Here is a 13,657-nt window from a genome sequence, read left to right on the forward strand (position 1 = left end):
TAGAGAGAATTCTATCTATTTCATTAATTTCATAAAGTTAAGGGAATCTCATTTAATGCTGCAAAGTACTAGTCTTGTTATCATGCTAACTGTTGACCAGAAAACATGGACAAATTCTGAGAGAACATGACAATTTCTATCCATAAAACACTTTGCAAACACAAAAGCAGCCTGGGAGAGGATTCTACTGTCTGTTCTTTCATCAAGAAAGTTATTTGGTATGTTGAAACATTATTAGGGCTACAGTAATCCTTATTTAATGACCACAACTGGACCAGCAACTCGCTTGTTAAGTGAAGCATTCACTTTTTGAAATCACAATTGTACTTATGATCTAACTTCAGCTTTCTTTTGCTTTACAGACCTGTGAATAAATGTGAGGACTGGTCATAAAGTGGATTGATCATTAAGTTATTTTTTTCATTACCTAACTATGGCTAAACCAGGCAGTTGCTAAATGAGGGCTACCAATATTACTCACATATGGATTCAAAAGTTTGAATTAATAGTGGATGAAGAAATTTATGATTTCTTCCTGTTTATTCTGAACAATATATTCTGAACACTGTTATTGAATAATGCTGAATTTTGCCTTTTCTTTCCGGTACTTGTTAGTTCATATTCATATTCACATTCTGTTCCCACCCATTTCCTTCTAATATATATTTTTGTCCATCAATGGAGTATTTGCATGCGGCCATAATTGAACAGAATATATTGCAAGTACCTCAAAAATTACTCTCATATCAATATTTATTTATCTAGAAAAATGGAATAGAAAATATTCACAGGAAAATATAAGAGGTTTATCATGAGTGTAAGAATAATCTATAAGGTTTTATGCTCATGATGATTAGTTCATCAATCCTATATATCCCTTCCCATTTTACCTCTTGATAGATGGAGAGTGGCATTCTATGTTCAATCCAGACAGGGCAGGTAGAATCTATCTGGGAAAGGTAGGCCCTGTGTCATGTAGATCTTTATAGGTGATCAATATAACCTTGAACTGCATTTAAAAATATATCAGTAACTGACTTTGTTTCCACGATAATAATACTATATAGTATGTCAGGCAACATTGTCAGCATCCAGGAAGCATATGGGATCCTTCATTTTTTACCAGTTATAGATTCTGAGTGGGCTTCAACTGCAGTCCAATATAAAGAAAAGTAAAAGTAATCCAAATGATAGATAAAGCATGAGTGACTATCTTCATTGCTTCCTGTTCTAGGTAAGGCTGCAATTGGTACACTAGGGATATTGGCTATTGTCTTCATGTGTTCTTCCAGCAGAAGCTGTGAATCTAGGAAGATGTAAGCCTGCCTTCTACAGTGAAGCATAATCTATTATGTACTAAATGTGTTATTATCCTAGAATTAGCAGGCTTCTTATTTGCTTCCCAATTTGCTTGTGCTCTGAATCTGTGTTTCTCCATTCAAACTGTAATAGTGTCTAGACACCATGCCTACCACATTTTACTTTACTTTTATTAGACTTCTATACCGCCCTTCTCCCGAAGGACTCAGGGTGGTTTACAGCCATATTAAAACACATAAAATTTACAAAATTTAAAAACCATTAAAATCAAATATAAAAAAATTTGGCCCACAAAACCACAGATGATCTCACCAGCGGCTTCACATAAATGTTGAACAGAAGGGGCGAGAGGACTGACCCTTGCAGCACCCCACAAACAAGGCGCCTCGAGGTCGACCTCTGTTCCCCTGCCTCACAAACTGAGTATGGTCGGAGAGGAAGGAGGAGAACCACCGCAAAATGGTGCCCCCCACTCCCAACCTCTCCAATTGTCACAGCATGATACCATGGTCGATGGTATCAAAAGCCACTGAGAGGTCTAATAGGACCAGGACAGAGGAACAGCCCCTGTCCCGAGCCCTCCAGAGATTATCAACCAATGCGACCAATGCCGTTTCTGTGCTGTACCCTGGCCTGAAGCCCGACTGGAATGGATCCAGATAGACAGCTTCATCCAGGTACTGGGGAAGTTGTCACACCACCACACTTCAACAACCTTCGCAACAAAGCGAAGGTTGGAGATTGGATGATAGTTTGCTAGTACAGCCGGGTCCAGGGAGGGCTTCTTGAGGAGGGGCTTCACCACCGCCTCTTTCAGAGAGGTAGGGAAGAAACCCTCACTCAAAGAAGCATTAATAATCCCCTGGAGCCAGCCTCGTGTAACCGCCCGGGAGGCCAGCACCAACCAGGAGGGACACAGGTCCAATAAACATGTGGCAGCACTAAGCCTACCCAGAATCCTGTCCATGTCCTCGGGAGTCACAGGGTCAAACCCCTCCCAGATAACATTCACAAGACCCACCTCTGTCACCCCATCTGGATCTGATGTCTAGGCCTTCCCGAATCTGAATGACTTTATCATGCAGGAATTGCACAAAATCCTCAGGCCTGCCCTTGTCCCATATATAGAATAGATAGAATTCTTTATTGGCCAAGTGTGATTGGACACACAAGGAATTTGTATTTGGTGCATATGCTCTCAGTGGACATAAAAAGAAAAGATACATTCTTTTGTAGCTTTTGTATTGTAGTTACTTCATCACAGATAACCTTTCCCAGAAGCTTCATATAAATATATTTGGATATTGAGGAGAGGACCCAGTTTGGGGCCAGCCAGAGTGAAATATACATAGGTCAGAATCCTGACTTCAGTCTACCACCTCCCTTAACTCAAAAGTGGTACTTCCACTCCCGATCTTCAGACATAGTCCCGAAGGAAATTATACTGTCAACAGTTCAGAAGTCTGTTGAGATGTCTACAACCATGAAAATGGTCACACCATCATCACATCCTACTATATATCATCAATATGTACTATCAGTTTGTTTTCAGTTCTATGTTTCAGTCTGAATCCTGACAGGTCTGGATGCTCTCTACAAACCTGTCCAGAAATAGCTCCATGAAATGCACTCAAAGAAGAGGATGAACCAGTGTTTCTTTCAACTATGCTGGCTCTCTCACAGAGAAACAGACTATAGGTCACCCTTTTCCTAGCCATTTTAAACTGATGGAACGGGACAAACAACAACAAGATGAATTGTCAGTATATTTACCAGGACTGAATTTCATGTAAATTTGCCTACGACAGTATCCGTAATGGCTTAAATGCTAACGTTGTATTTTAAATAAAACTGATTTTAGGCCTTTAAGATTTTATATTAATTTTAATATTTTTGCATGTATAATTAAAAATTAGAATATGCAAACACCTTTGTATGTTTCTTACCCATATGTTTACATATGTCTGGGTGAAAGAGGTTGCTAATTTGGAAAATAATGTTCTTCTATAGCAGAGATGGATAACCTTGGACTGAGTACCCAAAGCGCGTGCCTGAACCACCAAAATGCAATGCATGCACGGGCCCCGTGCATGCGCCCTGCCCCCCACACATGCGCAGCAGAGACCCGAAGACCAGCTGGCCAGTGGGAGGCACACGCATCTGCACAGCAGAGCTGAATTGGAGCAACAGTTCACATGCCATCAGAGAGGACACTGTGTGCCATCTCTGGCACGTGTACCATAGATTCACCATAATGGTTTTATAGGAAGAAAAATGTATGTATATACTGTACACAGTATGTCAAATAGACATCGCTGATCCCCAGATTTGCTCTCAAAGGGTAGCTAAAGTCTATGAGAGGAAAATAAAGGAATGAAACTGAAACATACCATGTTTGTTCAGCAAAGAAGGTATAAGTTTAACAAAATTAGGTATTGGAATGATCCAGACATATATCTGATATATTTTAACACATATATAGTAGATGAAAATGAATTTTAAGCATGCATAGGAAAATAATCCTGTTCAGAGCTGATGCTTAATTAGTTTCCCATCCTAGAAGTTGCTTGATGTTGCCTATTGTACATTCAAAATCTGAAACTGATTGAATTTAAGTGAAAATGTCAAGGCATGTTATTCATTATCATGGACGAACTACATCAGCTAGTTATTTTGTAATTAAAATTGTGGTACAAAGTTGCAGGAAAACTACATAAGATACTTTAAAATAAATTGCACTTTAAAAAAATAAGGAATACTTGTTCTTTCATGAAATATTTCATTACCTTCAGCTATGGGAGAGAAGAAATTATAATTCTAGTTGCCTGTTGTGACATGGTGTTTGTAAAACACAACAACAACTTGGATTGAAAGAGAGGGTATGAGAGGAAGTCGCTAAGGAGTTAGATTTACCAAAATTTCACAGACTGGGTTTGGAATGGTGGACTGAAAACAACTCCACCAAAATGGAACGGTTGCCATCAGCAGAATGAAGAGCTGGTGAATAGACTGATTGACTATTCCTCCCAGAGAACAGACTTGAAATGTCTCACAAGTGCTCCAGGCAGTTGATGCTCATGAGGAAACTATAAATCAGTAGCCTCTGGTGAGATTAGAGTTTTGGGAGATGAGGAAATAGTCAAAGATAGGCAACATTAGATAGATAGTAGAGAGGGAAAATTAATAAATTGTTAAAAATAATTGAGGGCCACAATACCTGGCATGCTGTTCAGTGTCTAACTGAATGGTTGTGATGGCTGTAGTGATTAGGAGTGGAAGCATTGGAAGTGCTCAAGTGGTCTCTTTGGGATGGTGTCAGTCATGATGTTCTGCTCAGTGGACTGCATGTAGCCTATAGACTATATGTCGTGCAGTTCTACCTTAGACTACTATAGGCTTACAGATATAACGACTTAAAATAGATAGAAGTGAGAATGTTGACAGTATAAAACAATTGGAAAAGGAAGCTTTATTTGGAACAGCTTATATCTTATGACGGTACCTTTAATATCATCAAATAAAAATATTTGCCTATTCCAGGAGCTTGGGAAGGATTCAATAGGTGGATAAGAATGCCAAATCTAGTCTAAACCAGGGGTGAAATGCTCCCGGTTCGGACCAGATCGCCCAATCCAGTAACGATGGAGGCGGGTGGTTCGGAGAACCAGTAGCAAAAATCCCTCCCCACCCCCATGCCCAGCTGAGCCGCGCAATCATCAGAGGCTTTTTCTTTTATTTTTAAAAGTATTTTTTCTACAACCTCTTCAGCCGAAAAAGTGCTTTTAAAAATAAAATAAAAAGCTTCTGCCGATCAAGCAAGTCAGCTGGGATCGTCAGAGGCTTTTAAAAAAAAAAAAGAAAAGCCTCTGCCAATCAGGTAAGTCAGCTGGGATCGTCAGAGGCTTTTAAAAGCATTTTTTAAAAACCTCTTCAGCCGAAGAGGTTGTAGAAAAAATGGTTTTAAAAGTTAAAAAAAAAATTGGCCATGCCCACTCAGTCATATTACCCCCATACACACCAAGCCATGCCCACAGAACCGGTAGTAACAAATTTTACATTTCACCACTGGTATAAACATTTGGCTGACTGTGTGGCCAGCTAAAAATAATATTTTTGTAGGATCCAGTCTGAATCAGTCATTGGGACCAGAGGTTTAGTCTTCCGAGCTTTCAGACTCATGGCCCATGTGGCCCATCTGCAGAAAACTTCTCTGTAGCAGAATGTGTGCTTTATACTAGTGGTATTTGTTTGGTGCCTGTTGTATGTGGCTTTTTAGTTGTTGATTGGGGTGTTGATGGCTGGCTATTAAGTCATTAATGATTGTTTCCTTGTGCTGCCATGCCCTTGCTTCATAAATTGTTGATAAGCTTGAGGTAAATCAGCACCCTGTTGACCAACAAGGGACTTGAGAAACAGGAAACAGGCTCCTCACCAGTCAACAGGAGTGACTTAACACAGAATAGCCCAAAGCACACACTCTGCTAGTAGTGGTGAAATGTAAAATTTGTTACTACTGGTTTTGTGGGTGTGGCTTGGTGGGGGAGGGTAATGTGACTGAGTGGGCATGGCCAATTTTTTTTAACTTTTAAAAGCATTTTTTCTACAACCTCTTCAGCTGAAGAATGTAAAAAATGCTTTTAAAAGGCTCTGACGATCCCAGCTGAGCTGCATGATCACCAGAAGCTTTTTTTTTACTTTTAAAAGCATTTTTTTGGCCAAAGAGATTGTAGAAAAAATGCTTTAAAAAAAAGCGTCTGATGATCGCGTGGCTCAGCTGGGCCTGGGGGGGGGTGCTGGTATTTTTGCTACCAGTTCTCCGAACCACCCGCCACCATCGCTACCGTATCGGGCGATCCAGTCCGAACCGGGAGCATTTCACCCCTGTCTGCTAGAGAAAATTTCCCTCAAGATAGGCTCCAGCATGATTCTGAAAGCTCGGAAGAGTAAACCTCTGGTCCCAGTGACTGACCAAGATTGGATCCTGCAACTTTGTCCTGGGACATGTATATTCACCTTCATTTGTGAATAACAGTTTTCTTCAAGTCTAGCCATGGAAATCGCATTAAGAGAATATCTGACGTTTCCACCATTAATTTAATTCCAATTACTTTTTTATAGTCCAATTACATTTTTATAGTCCAGTATTTCTTATATATTCTGCACACAAGTTAAATAAAGCTAGGGTATACATTTTTATCACACTCCATGTTTTAAATCATTTGGTTTCTCTATATTCCATTCTAACCATTGCTCCCTGGCTGTCATGCAAATTCTTCTATAAGCAGATGAGGTGGTCCTGTGTAGTCCCATATAGTTAGTCATAATATGTTATGCTTTGTCCTAGTCAAAGCCTTAGTGTGTGAAGAAAAAATAGATGTGTTTCCTTGACATTCCCATATAATAGTTATCCTCATTTTTATATAGCTTATTTTTATCATATTATTTATATCTGTCTCTGTTGCCCTTTGCTTTCTCTCTTTCTTTAGTTATTTGCAGTGTACCAGGCTGCCTTTTCTCTCTCTCTCTCTCTCTCTCTTTTTTTTTTTGCATATCAGAATATTTCTAATAATGTCAAATCATTCAGTCTAGAGTTTGTCAGATCTTCTATCAAATATCATGCATTAAAATTATGTTTTATCTTCACCACGTAATCAGATAAAATACTGTTGAGGTCATTTTTGGGGCTCTAATTATATTGTTTTCTTTGGTTTATGTTGTAATTTTACAATAAAGACTTTGTGATATGAACTGGAGTCAGCACACAATCTTATTTTTGCTGACTGACTAGAAACGCTCCATCTTTGCTTGCACGGTATATGGTCAATTTAATTTCACTGTTATCAATTTGTAGAAATACATGTGTGTTTGTTGAAGATATTTGTTATAAATATCTAATTTTTTGGGGTAAAAATATATCAGTCTGCTCTTGCTTTGTCCATTATGGCATTTTTCTGTTATTCCAAATAAAATTTTACCTTGTTTTATGAGAATAGAGAGATGATAGATAGATAGATAGATAGATAGATAGATAGATAGATAGATAGATAGATAGATAGACAGACAGACAGACAGACAGACAGACAGACAGACAGACAGACAGACACAAACATAATTATATTATATGCTGTATAATATATAGAGAATGGGATATTTATTGCAGGGGTGAAATTCAGCAGGTTCTGACAGGTTCTGGAGAACCGGGAGCAGAATTGTTGAGCAGTTCAGCGAACTGAGTAGTTTGGAGAACTGGCAAATACCAGCTCTGGTTGGCCCCAAAGTAGGGTGGGAATGGAGATTTTGTAATATCCTTTCCCTGGAGTGGGGTGGGAATGGAGATTTTGCAGTATCCTTCCCCTGCCACGCCCACCAAGCCACACCACACCATGCCCACCAAACTATGCCCACAGAACCGGTAGTAAAAAAAATTGGATTTCATCACTTTATGTATTTGTTTAAATTTCTATACCGCCCTTCTCCAAATAGGACTCAGGGCGGTGCACAGCCTAAGTAAAAACAAAGCATACGAAATTTAAAAAACAGTATTAAAATAATTAAATATTCTGGCCGTAAATTAAAACAACCCAATTTAAAATCAATTTAAAATTTAGCTCAAGCCAGCCCAGCTAGTTGAAATAAATAGGTTTTTAGGGCCTGACGAAAAATCCGGAGGTCTGTTATTATACGTAACTCTGGGGGAAGGTTATTCCAGAGGGTGGGCGCTGTCACAGAGAAGGCTCTCCCCCTGGGGGTCGCCAGCCGACATTGTCTGGCGGACGGCACCCTGAGGAGGCCCACTCTGTGCGAGCGTACTGGCTGGTGGGAGGCTATTGGTGGCAGAAGGCGGTCTCGTAAGTACCCCGGCTCTAAGCCATGGAGCGCTTTAAAGGTGGTCACCAACACCTTGAAGCGCACCCGGAAGACCACCGGGAGCCAGTGCAGCTCGCGCAGGAGAGGTGTCACATGGGAGCGCCTCGTCGCCCCCATAATCCCCCGCGCGGCCGCGTTCTGGACCAGCTGGAGCCTCCGGGTGCACCCCAGGGGGAGCCCCATGTAGAGAGCGTTGCAGTAGTCCAGGCAGGAAGTGACTAGTGCCTGAGTGACTGTGCGTAGAGAGTCCTGATCTAGAAAGGGGCGCAACTGGCGTATCAAGCGAACCTGATAAAAAGCCCCCCTGGCCACGGCCGTCAGATGATCTTCTAAAGACAGCCGTGCGTCCAGGAGGACGCCCAAGTTGCGAGCCCTCTCCGTGGGGGCGAGTGATTCGCCCCCAATAGCCAGCGATGGCGTCAGCTGGCTATATCGGGACGCTGGAAGCCACAGCCACTCGGTCTTGGAGGGGTTGAGTCGGAGCCTGTTTCTCCCCATCCAGGCCCGCACGGCCTCCAGGCACCGGGACATCACTTCAAGGGCATCGTTAGGGTGGCCTGGGGTGGAGATGTACAGCTGGGTGTCATCAGCGTACTGATGGAACTCCACCACTTATTTATTGGGTAGACAATTATTTCATTTTTGAATTGAATACGACTTTAATACCGTTCACTAATAATGGCTATTCTATTTCTTGTATTATTTCTAATTTTTAAAAAATTTAATGTTTGCCTGATGTGATCTATTCAATCATATAAGATTAATCTTTGTCAGAATGCTCACTTCTTGATCATTCTAATCTGTCAATATCAATTTTGCCAGGATTCATGGTTCAGGCAATCCAGACACCATTGATATACATATTTTACACTATTGAACTTTCCTTTTGCATCCGAATACATCAGCTGTTAGCTTTTTAGCAGCTGTTTAGTGTTTTTTTTTACTTTAATCCAGCCACATTTTGAATATTCTACTATTCATACATGCACGATTTTCTGCCATTTCGTTGACATTGTTACAATTGTGAGTATCCATTTAGTTTTCTTGGCAGAATTTTGGAATAGATTGTCCTCACCTTCTCAAGAAAATTGTATTTAGTTTGATCTGTCAGTTATAACAATGCCAGAAAGTGAGCTTCTCAGCTGAAATGTATTGAACAAGTTACTGGGAAGAACAGAGGGAAAATATGACCCTTCTGGTAGCATACACCACAGTAGTATAGCATCCCAGCAACAGCATAATGGTCTATGTAGGGGTTCCTAGTAATAGTGCCTATGACTTATAAGAATTTACCCAGGAAAAGACTTCCGGTGGCACCGCAGGCACTGACAGACGCTCCTTTCAGACCGTCAGCCTCGCAATTTCGTTAAAACCGCCAAGACAGTGCAAATCAGCTGTCTGGCAGCTTGGAAACCTTCCCCTTGGCAGAAGAGAGGAAGGCGAGCAGCCGGACTAAGGTAGAGCTCCCCAAAAGCCCTAGGAGTAATTCTGGGGCTTGGAGGGTGAGAGCTCCCTGGTAGTTCGACTAAGCTCTGAATCCGAGGCTTTTCTGCTTTAAGCAGAACAAGACGCCACGACCACCCTGCAATCAACATTCAGAATAAGCTTAAAGCAGGCAGAACAAAAACAGGAGTCCTAGCAACTGCAAGTACTGAACTTTAACTCTGTGTCTATACTTCTTCCTTCTAAGACTTTTAAAATGAAAGCAAAAATGGCGCCTGAACTGTAACAGGGCATGAAAGTGAAAGTTATAGTGAAAGTGATAGTTAACATTGTTAGCGCTTCTAAGGCTTCTAAGACTGTTTAAGATTATTGGATTCTACACCAAAGAAAGAAAGATTTAAAGTGGAAAGACTACAGTTTGGACTTTAAATAAACTATAATACTTACAAAAGATTTAAAAACATTTGGACTTATTGATTTGGTTGCTGTAGGAAATATAAATTGAAAGCTAAAAATGGCTTCTAAGCAAATAAAATCTGGCTTTAAAAGTGCTGGAGGATCGCCAGCACAACCATCAAAATTACAATCTTTGTCTACTTCAAACCCACAAATATTGACTTTGGAAGTTCTACAGGAATCTCTGCAGGACGCTTTGAAGCAACAAACTTCTTTTTTAGAGGGGAAAATTAAAGGAGTGTCTGAAGAAATGGCTGAAATTAAAGAAGTTATACAAATTCGGAATAAAGAAATAAGAGAAGATATAGTAATGGCATTTCAGGGTCTGGCAAAACACATTGAATTGTTGGATGAAAGAGCAGAAGAAATTAATCAGTCCAATTTGAATTTTGAAAATAAAATGGATGAAGTTCAGACTAAGGTGGATAGGGCAGATGATGAAGTAGTGATGTTACAGTATAGAGCGATGGAATTTGCCCTGAGAGTAAGAGGTTTGAGAGAACACAATTGAGAGAACTTGAGAGAGATCTTTGCAGAGGCTTTTGCAAAGATAACTGGGGAGCAACAAGCAGATCTCTCATTGCAAATGGACAAAATATATTGTATTAATTCCTGGTTTGCCAGACAGAATCAATTGCCAAGAGACATTGTGATTTACTTTACAATGAGGAGGACCCAAAATGAAATTTTACAAGCTTTCTATAAAAATAAACTTCAAATTGCAGGACAAGAGGTTTTAGTGCTGAAAGAAATTCCCCCCAAAATGTTGAGAAGCAGAAAGGAGTTTGCTTTCTTGGTGGATGAACTCAGAAATCGACAGATTCAGTTTAGATGGGATGTTCCAGCTGGACTGGTGGTGAATTATATGGGAGAAAGGTATCACCTTAACACAATTTGGAAGGCAAGAGATTTTTATACTAATGTATTAAAGGCTGGATGCCCACCATCTCAGGAAATGAGGAGAAGAAAAGAAGAGCTGGCAATACAGGGACAGAAGGAAAGTAAACAGCCACAAGCTGCAGGAGAGACCTCGCTTATTGAAGAAGATTTATTGCAACTTTCTGGTACTGATCAACCTTTGGAAGTAGCAGAAAAAAGAAAAGAACCACAAGAACAAAGGCAGACCTGTGCAGCAGCAAAGCGAAAAGAACAAGATTTAAAGATACAGCAAACTCAAATGAAAGCTCAAGAAGCTACAAAAACAGAAGCAGTGGAGGGTGGGGGGCAAGGCCGAAGAGAAAGGTGAAGGAGGATCTTCAGCTGGCCCTTTTAAAGCTTCAAGGTGCCAAGAATGGCAACTAAATTTTTGACTTGGAATGTCAATGGTTTAAATTCACCACAAAAGAGAAAGAAAATATTTCTTTCAGTTTAAAAATGATGTAATTGTCTGCAAGAAACACATATTAGAGTGACAGATCAAAAATACTTGATAAATTCAAGATTGGGAACACACTTTGTTGCATCTGCCCCAGAGAAGAAAAATGGTATAGTTATATACCTAAGGACAGATTTAACAGCCAAATTAATTGAGGCAGATGCTCAAGGAAGATATATTGCAATTGAACTTTTAATAGAGGGGAAGAAAACACTTTTAATTGGAGTATATGCTCCCAATCAACAGCAAGAAAAATTCTACAAGTTATTGCATACCAAAATAATACAATGGGATTATAAATCATGTATATTAATGGGTGATTGGAATGGAGTACTGGACACTCAAAAGGACAAAAAAGGATTACTTCAAAATATCCAAAAATGACTTCCGGTGGCTCCGCGAACGCTGATGGATACTCCTTTAGGAGTTCCAGCCCTGTGATTCTGTAAGCCGCTAGAACAGCAAAAATCAGCTGTCTAGTAGCTTGAAACTCTCCCCCAGGGAAAAAGGGGGAGAGAAGAGCACAAGGGTCTGGGTAGAGCTCCCCTAGACCCCCAGGTTTTTTTTTAAGCCTGGGGTTTGCAGGGTGAGAGCTCCCTGAAAGCCCTTCAGTGCTCCGGATCCGGGACAAGTCTGCTTTATGCAGAACGAGGCATCGTGACCACACCAGCAATGCAATTTTAAGGATTATAAGAAACTTCAACCTTGGATCCTGGCAGAGCAAAATCAGGAGAACAAAAAATGCAAGTACTGAACTTTAACTCCGTTTGAAAGAGGAAAAAATGGCGTCTGAGGGCATGAAAACAAAACTTATGTGAAAGTGCTTGTTAATGCTTGCAACATTGTTAAAGCTACTGGATTACACATCAAGAAGAAGATTTAAAGTGGAAGTGGAATGGAAAAGACTATGGTATTGACCTCTACTAATTTACACTTTTAAATTGTGTGGAAAATAATTGGACTTATTGACCTGATAGCTGAATAAATATAAAGTGAAAATTGAAATATGGCTGACATCAAGGATGGAGGATCATTATTATATGAGTCAGCAAACTTACAAGTTGTGACTGTAAAGGTTTTACAAGAACTTTTAAATTTTTATACTTCTGTTATATTAGACTCAATTAAAAGGACTGTTCAAAATCAAAATTTGGAGAATAACAATGATTCGCTGGCTGGAAAAGAGGAAGAAACTAATCAGGCTAATGTGACATTGGAGGATAGAAAAGAGGCTGTCAGGATTAAGATGGAGGTTAGCACAGTGGAAACAGAGGTTTTGGTAGAGGTTTCCATGCAATCAATTGAAAAGCAGCAGGTAGACTCTTTACTGCAGACTGATAAATTTTACCGTGACAATCTTTGACTTTACAGACAGAATCAATATTTAAGGGTTGAAGTGACTGATTATATAAGCAGGAAGAGTCGAAATGGGGATTCCAGATTAAAGGAAACAACTTTAAGAAGAGAACGAATTCCAAAGATACATCAACCTCAAACCCAAATTCAAAAATTCTTGAAAATAAAAGCAGGGGGAGGAGCAATGCTGAAGAAGAAAGTATTATTGAAGAAGAAGGACTGGAAAAAATATAGAAAGAAAGGAAGAAATCTGAAAAATCTGAAAAGTTTACTGAAATTAGTATTTTTAAAGTTTATCTTAAGACAATGATATAAAGCAAGTGTTTTATTATATTTAGTTTTGGATATAATTTAAGGGATAGCCTTTTGAGGGTTATATTTTGAAGAATGTTTTATTGAAGCAAAAATGTTTAACTAAAAATGGATAGCTTTTTAAAAGTTATTGAGGTATTAATATGGTTAACGTAAAACTTAAGGGATAGCTTCCTGAAAGTTTTGAAACTTATATTTTGAAGAATGAATTTAAGATTTAGAAATAACTTAACCCAATGGATTAACAGTATCTTTAAGGTTATATTCTGAAGAATGTTTTATTGAAGTAAAAAGGCTTAATTAAAATTGGATAGCTTTTTAAAATTTATTGAAGTATTAAAATGGTTAACTTAAAATTTAATGGATAGCTTTTTAAAAGTTTTGAAACTTATATTTTGAAGAATGTCTTATTGATGTATTAAGAGATTTTAAAATGTTTAACCTAAGATTATAGTATTTTCAAAAGGTATATGTGATGTGGGTTGATGAATAATTTTTAAAAGGGGAGTTAAAGAGCGTGAGGGAGTT

The 13,657-nt window shown here is 39.3% G+C and overlaps 1 pseudogene; it reads left to right on the top strand.

The window, feature by feature from the left end:
* The first annotated feature begins 10,306 nt into the window (after positions 1–10,306).
* LOC148113342 (uncharacterized) lies at positions 10,307–12,824 on the top strand (annotated as a pseudogene).
* Positions 12,825–13,657: the final 833 nt, after the last annotated feature.

The sequence above is a fragment of the Pantherophis guttatus genome, chromosome 5 (genome assembly GCF_059756535.1).
Source record: "Pantherophis guttatus breed Tessera chromosome 5, ASM5975653v1, whole genome shotgun sequence".
Classification (NCBI taxonomy): domain Eukaryota; kingdom Metazoa; phylum Chordata; class Lepidosauria; order Squamata; family Colubridae; genus Pantherophis; species Pantherophis guttatus.